Source organism: Lytechinus variegatus, chromosome 6 (genome assembly GCF_018143015.1).
Source record: "Lytechinus variegatus isolate NC3 chromosome 6, Lvar_3.0, whole genome shotgun sequence".
Lineage (NCBI taxonomy): Eukaryota > Metazoa > Echinodermata > Echinoidea > Temnopleuroida > Toxopneustidae > Lytechinus > Lytechinus variegatus.
In genome coordinates, this window is record NC_054745.1 from 42556440 (window position 1) to 42564643 (window position 8204).

At 35.0% G+C, this 8204-nt stretch overlaps 1 pseudogene; it reads left to right on the top strand.

Moving 5' to 3' along the window:
• The first annotated feature begins 510 nt into the window (after positions 1–510).
• Positions 511–2335, top strand: LOC121417860 (annotated as a pseudogene).
• The last annotated feature ends 5869 nt before the right edge of the window (positions 2336–8204 follow it).

Consider the following 8204-nt stretch of genomic DNA (forward strand, 5'->3'; position numbering starts at 1 on the left):
TCTCATTTCATCACAACAGTCAGAAATATTTGTTCTTGTGATTTATGTCATCGTTAATTTGAAGATTTCAAGATTAAGAAAAGATAATAATAGGGATTTGCCAAAATAAGGAGAAAATTCGTTTCTGTGACTTATTATTTCTCTTCCCCCCCCCCCTTCTATCCTTCTCTAACTTTATCATCTTTCTCTCTTTCCTATTCTTACTCTCATTCTCCTTGATTCTTTCTGTTTCCTTATTTTTTTTCTTTATCCGCTACTCTGTCTCCCTCCCTCCACCTCTAACCCACCCCCCCTTTCTTAAAATCACCCCTATTTATCTGTTTACAAATGAACACATTCTCTCTCCCTCCACTCTAACTCTCCCTCCTTATAAATCTTTACCACCCCATCTGCTCCCCCCTCTTTCTCTCTCTCTCTTCTTTCTCTCTCCCTCTCTCTCTCCCTCTCAATCTATCTTCCCTTTTTATATACATATTATTTGTCTTCCATTTTTATCAGATCACTACTCTGATCACCATGGCAACTAACTTCAGCCCAGACCAACAATGTGAAGGAAAGCAGTGTCAATCAATCACAGATGCGACGTACTACGTGGAGGAGAAGAAGAGACTCTGTGATGACTGCGCCTCTAAAGAAAGATGCATCACAAGACTTAAAAGAGGTGTTCCAAATATTTATTGTGAAGAACATGATGAAAAGGTAAAATTATATTGTAAAACTCATGGTGTACCATTGTGTTATTCATGCGCTATGATCAAACACCGGCATCCTTGCGAGCGACAAGATATAAATGATGCAATAAAAGACAGTGGGGCGAGGCTAACAGTTCTAAAAGAAAAAGGGAGGGACAAATTGAAAGAAGGTCGCCTTTATGAAGAAGAAATTGACCAATGCACAAAAGACACAGACACCCATCTACAAGCTTTGAAAGATGAAGTTAATGCGATAATCAAGGAGGCGATCAACACAGTTAAAGTCAAAGAGAAGATGGAGGCTGACAAAATTAATCAAGCATTTGATGGTAAGAATCAAGTACTCCGAGAAGAGATAATGAAGATCAATGAAAAGATTCGAAAGAACAATGAAGAGAGAGATAAACAACTTGAATTAATCCATACAAATGCACAGATTAGACAAAGACACATCGACAATAAGAAGATTGGTCTTCATAGAGACATTGGATAACATTGTTAAAGAGAAGGATAGGAAGATCAGAGAGTTAATGAAATCATTGCAGGATGACACAAAAACAATAGAGAATGCAATACAGACCATAGATACAGTACTAGAAGACGATAAAAACATTGTTAAAGACGGTCATAGTGTGAACATGTCAGTGAGTGATAAACTAAAGAAACCACTTTATAAGAATGATGTGAAACAAATCACTGATAGAATATCAGGTGTGAGGTTTATGAAGGGTGTTGGGAGAGAGAAGTATGATGGTAGGATTGGTGGGTATGATGGCGAGTGGATGCTTAGTGATACAGTCGGTGTCAAAGATAAAATCACACGCCCATGTATTGTGGGCTGCTTAGATGAATGTAATTTGATCATCACTGACTGGTTGTCAGATAGACATACATACATGTTAGATATGAACACTGAACACATCCAGAGAGTGATAACAAGTACTGATACATCATTGGTAGTCTCCTGCGCATTACTGAATGATGAAAAGATAGTATGTGGTAGATACTGTAAAGTTAGTACACGGGACAGTTTGACTGGATTCATCAGTGTGTATGACAGACAATGGATGCGCATCAATGACGTCACAATACCAAGAAACACACCGACCTATTTCTCACGGGTGGATGTAGCTGTTGACCGTGATGGGATGATCATCGCTGCTGAGCGAATTCAGTCTAAGATAAACGTCATCAACCCAGCTGATAGTAAGATCCTGAATACCATCACATGTAAAAAGAAAGTAGTGATGCGAGGTGTGCTATCATCAGGTCACATCATCGTTCAACCTAACCCTCTTGGTAAGAGAGTACTAATCATAGACAGACAGGGTGGTCAAGGGAAATTCCCCCACAGTGATATCATCCTGAATGTCAGTGTTGATCCTATAACAGAGGACCTCTACGTTGTGACATCAGATGATGAGTACAAGACGTGTATGATTGATCAGGTGATGAGTGGGAGTGAAGTGAAGATGAGAAGAGTGACGTCATTCCCTCTTTCAAATAGAATTACTAATCAATGGAGTGTGGGGCTTAGGCGATATCACATTTTATCATCCCGTGTAATGATCTCATCATCAGGCAAGATAATTACTTGTAATGGAGATAGTATTCTCGTATTCGAAAAGAGACTCACGTTCTAAACGATGATATTTTGGGGATCGGTGAGTTATTGATTTTATCAAAATATACAATGACCAGAATGAAACAATCTTTGGATAAATGAAATACCTGTAGCAACCATGTCAAATAAATTGATAAGACCCAATAACTCTCACCCATTTTAAACATTACGGTTGAAAAAATATATTTAAAAAAAACTCCTGCATCCAAGAACATATATCATTTATATGGAAAAAGGTTTAAATATCATTTGATGAAGCTATTATTGCGAGGACATATTTCATAAAATAATATTTCCACATATTCCCTTATTTGAAATGTAGATATCCATACACACCATGATATGGAGGGACAGATAATGATCAGATCATTCAACTGACCACGGTGACCTAAAACATTTAGTTCAGGATGGGCACTCGGATTTACTATTTAAGTAGTAAACATAGTAAGATAAATGGAAATTGGCGAGCTAAGTTCCAATCCTTGGACAAATTGCAGTTGTCCGACGGTATGGATATTATGTATCGTAAACATTATGTGATACTAAAATAATAGAGGTTGAAAACATATTGAATATTGATATCATGATGCATGGTAGACTTAGAGGGGAGAGAGAGAGAGAGAGAAACGGAGAGTAAGAAAGTAAAGGGAGTGAGGAAGGTGAAACAGAAAGAGAGAGAGAGAAGGTAAGATATATGAATATGACGGGCCAGGGATGATGGGTAGATTATGTTTCAGCATTAGACATCATTCCCCTTATAACACTGGGGTAAATCCGATCCGAGCAATGGCGGAGGGGGGGGGGGGGGTGATAGCAATATACTGATCTGAAAATTCAAATTGGGGTAACCCACCACATTAAATGCTATGTATACGGGGGTGTCTAGTCTGCAGGCACAGACCCTCATTGGAACTTTGATCAACAAGTGTGCCTCCACGCAAAGACTAGCACATACAAAACTTGCAGTTCGAGAGAGCCTTCAGTACACAAGGCATGAGTGGGCTGCACATTCAGACCCTTATTTCGAGTGAAGGGTTTGCCCAGCAGACTAGTATATGTCCATGTACATAATGCTACCATCTTGGAGTTAAGACCTCTAAAGATTTGTTTTATCAATGGCTGTAAAGTAAATCCGATCCGAGCAATTGGGGGATGATAGCAATATACTTTTAACATTTATAAATATCCATGCAATGTAAGTGTTGTGTGAGTGAGAATGCATGTTTTCAAGCTTTGCTAATAATGGCAATTAATTAGGTATACTAAACATGCATACCAGCTCCATGTGGTTCTTCTGTTCTCATCACTGTATAAACATGAAATAATAGAAGAGATGAGTGTCATCAATGAGAAATAAGATGATTAAAGTGATCAGGTTTTGAGAATAAAACATAGAAAACATGTCTTCACTCAGTGAAATGTTCTATAACTATTTACTTTCATTATGCTTGTCTTTATATCCCATCAAGATACAATCTTTCCTTCAGAAGACAGCGCTTATGACCCTCGCCTTGTAATCAGAGGGTCATGTGTTCAAATCCAACCATGGCCTAGCGCCCTTTGGCAAGGCGTCAATCCACACTTTGCCACTCTCACCCAGGTGCTAATTGGGTACCGGTAGGAAACAACCATCACTGTGGTTGGTTTAACAAGTGTGCGACTAACAGGCTGCTTGAAATGCTATGAATTCAGTGACCGGGTAATAATAATTGTGAAGCGCTTTGAACAGTCGTAGATTGATAACGCGCTATATAAATGCCAATTATTTTTATTATTGTTATCTGAAAATTCAAAAAAATTGGGGACACACACCCTTTCAATAGCTATGTATACGGGGTATAATGTACATAATTCTACCATCTTTGAGTGAAAGGCCTTTTGCGATTTTTTTCGATGGATGTAAAGTAAGGATGTACAGTTAATATCAATATGCGAGCGAGTATTTGGAAGACAAAGTTATGTCCAAAAACATATTTCAAGAGGTTTGTAATCACATCACTGGCAGTGTATACATATGTATATACTGTAAATGTATATATTACTAAAGACCTATCAGGAATTTGTTCGATGGCTATGTTGAAATGAATTTGTTAGGTTATAAATAAATGAATTAGAGCAAATATCAATATGCGACCAAGCGAAGCGAGGGATAGATATAATTTTGGATAGTCGTAAGACGAAATGATGACCAAATCATCTTTCAAGGGGTATGTAATAGAATGGGCGCATTTTGCTAGCCTTGAAAAGTTGCTTCAGTCGTTTAAAATGATGTGAATATAATTTCAGAGGATGATGAAGGTTAATTAGCAATAAATTACAGAACTACAGAATAAAAGGAAAGAAATAAAGAGAATAAATAATATCAAACAGTCCATATTTTATTCAATGAAAAATCATCAAGGTGAGATGAGAATGAAAAGGAGAATCATTATTATCGGGGAAAAGAGCGCTTATGAAATGATTATAAGTCACCACAGGCCACAGAATTAACTTCCAAATAGGTGATAAAATGCGATAACAATATTGCAGAAAGAAAAGATTTTGAATAATCTAAGATTATATTGAGAGGTGATGCCATATTCAAAATTTGCAACAGATTTCATGTTTGAAATGTTCAACAATTTTTGTGGAATTAATCAAAGTCTCCTATAAACGAATGAAATTGCAAAGTGTGAGGGAAATAGTGATGTCCTAACTTGCCTCTGCGTTTAATCAGCGACATTGATTTGGTCAATGTCATCAGTTACTCATCGTTCTCTTAACTCTCGAAGTATAGAGTATACCTATGTTTTCCTCGCTTCCACAAAGATGCAAGGATTTTTTTTGTTTTGAATAATGTTTTTATTCTGATTTCATGAACATAACATTTCAATTTAACATTTCAAATCATATATAATACTTTACACTTCATATTTTCACTTTTTTCCACTAACTTAACAAAATCATGAGTCATATATATCTTTAAAAAAAAATCAACAATGAAATCAGTTATTATAAAAATGCTTAAAGACCAAACTTCCCCCTCCCCCCCCACCACAAAAACACCCAAACACACACACACACACACACCCAACACACCACTGCCCAGAAGATCTGCTCACACTCATTATAAATAAATCATGTTTAAAAGTACAAAACAATTCGATGAAAATTTTTGAATATAACAAGCTCACGGGAGAAGCATTACATATATTGAAAGTAAATAAAGACTTACAACTTAACCTTGTCACAATTTTACTGTTTCCCATTTTTGCAAGTGCCGCCCTAATTTCCCAATTTTAATAGCTATTTTCTTTTCTTGATCCTTATATTCTAAAATAAGTTTATGTATATCGTCAATGGTTGGTAAAACCCCCTCCTTTCTAAATATAAATAATATATATTTTACCATAAAGATAATAGTATTACAACTTTTTATTCTATTTGTATTGCCTGACAAACCAACAAATATATCCCGCCAATTCAAGTCCTTTATTTCATCTAATTCAAATCGCTGTATCAAAGTTTCCCATATCAGTTTGACCTTTAAGCAAGACAAAAATATATGTGAATATGTTTCCGTTTCCAGTTTACAGTACGAACAGAGATTATCTTCAACAAATCCAAATCTAAACAAATTAACTTTAGTGTAAATTGCCCCATGCAGAAGCTTAAATTGAAATTCCCTCTGTCTTCCAATTAATAATGTTATTCTTGGTCTAAAAAAACATTCACTAATTTCTTTCTCTGTATAATTATAATTATTTTGTCCATCTCTTATCTGTAAATCATATGACTTTTGCAATTCTTTAATAAAATATTCATATATTTTTCTTGATAATACCTCCTTAAAGCTAATTTCCCTCCCAACAGAAGCAAGTTTATATTATAATTAATTAAGTCTATCTCACAAAATTGTATCGAACCTAAATCATTTCTCCAATCACTTGGAATTGCATGATATATTTCACCTATTATAAACAAAAGATCACTTCCCATACCAAGGTTCAAAAATATGCGACTGGTTTAACATGTCCATTGTCAATGATATGTTCAACCTTAATTAATCCTCGTTCTAATAAATCTTTATCAAATATCATTTTATTTTTATACAAATATTCTTATTATTGAAAATGATTGGATTTTTAGAACCATTGAAATGTCTTAAATTATCAATCTTTTGCCAAGCATCTAGCATTTCCAAATAATAAGATGGAATATTCAACTTACTTTTTATCTTTTTCATTTCATAATCACATAGAAAAATTAACCTTCCTCCAACTGAACTTAGGGAATAATAAAAAAATAACTTCCACCCCAGATTTCTTTCTCCATACAAAAGTCTTTTTACCCACATTATACGCTGCGTTCTAACAAATATTTCAAAATTTATCATTTTAATCCCACCACAATTATAATTCTGATACATAATTTTTCTTTTAATACGATCTTTCCCTCCCCATATAAAATCAAATGATAATTTCTCGATTTCTATATACACCCATGAGGGGACAACAAGGATGGATGAAACATAATTTAACTTTGTCAATGCATATGTTTTCAATAAATGTATTTTTCCCATAATAGTCAAGTCTCGTTGTTTCCACCAACCTAAAAGCTTTTTTATTTTACTTAATATTTCTTTATAGTTCAGATCATCTTTTAATTTAGGATAGTATGACACCCCCCAGCACACACCCACACACACACACACACACACACACACACCCTTAACCACCAGTGTATGAATAATGATGTTTTGATTGGTTATGATAAAAGTAATAACCATATTTATTAGCCAATGGTATCATACACAATGAATAGAAGGGGACGTATTACTCTCATGATGCAGGGGATATAACATTTACTATATGCTAAACCTATAGGTATTTGTCATGGCTAAAATCTTGTAAGATTACATTGAGCGCGGAAGTGGAACCACTGCGCGAAAAAAAATGCATTTTTAGAATTCATAATGGGCAATTTAAGCATTTTGACCGCATTCAAAGGTGAGTCACGAATTTACAGTAGTATTAATTATTTGATTATTTTATTTCTATCTTGAAAAGGGGGGTGATTGTGCATGCCACCCCCCCCCCCTCTCTCCACAAAGGAGGATGTATACCCCATACCCCGTTATTTACGCCCGTGTCTCATGATATATAGTTATGTTGATGTGCAGTAAGTCAATGAAGTTTGCAAAACATGGTATTGAGAGGGTTAAAGGAATGTGTATTGTTATTTCAACATGATGTACAATAAGAAGCAATATCTATATCATTATGAGCACTGGATGAGAAAAGTGAACAAATTAAATTACCTACCCACCTCCAGGAGAAAAAAATACAGCCGTAATATGACGGACCGTTCATGATGATGATGATGGTTATGATGATGATGATGATTATTAATATGGTGATAATCTTGGTGATTATGATGATTATTATTATCATGATGATGGTGATTACGACGATGATTATGATTATTATGATGGTGATGATAAGAATTCGTCTTTGATTGATAGTTCAATAGCTAACTCGAACTGAACACTAGTTCATTTTTTTCATACACAATGTCAAATACATTTTGGGAAATGTTTATATTTATCTGATGAATGGGACTCAAGTGATTGTTCTTTGAAACTTAGGCCCATCTTATTCTTCATATTTCTGATATCATACTGGTTAAGATGGTGACAATGATGATGTTGATGATAATGATGATGATGATGATGGCGGCAATGTTAATGATAGCGATGTAGACGACGGTCCAGAATACAGTGACTAGTATACTAATTTGTAATATAGAATTGAGTTAACATTATAATACATATTCATAGCAAAGTGCACATAACTTTATAATTACTAGCTTACTAACTTATGTGGAGCGTTGTGGCCCAGTGGATTAGT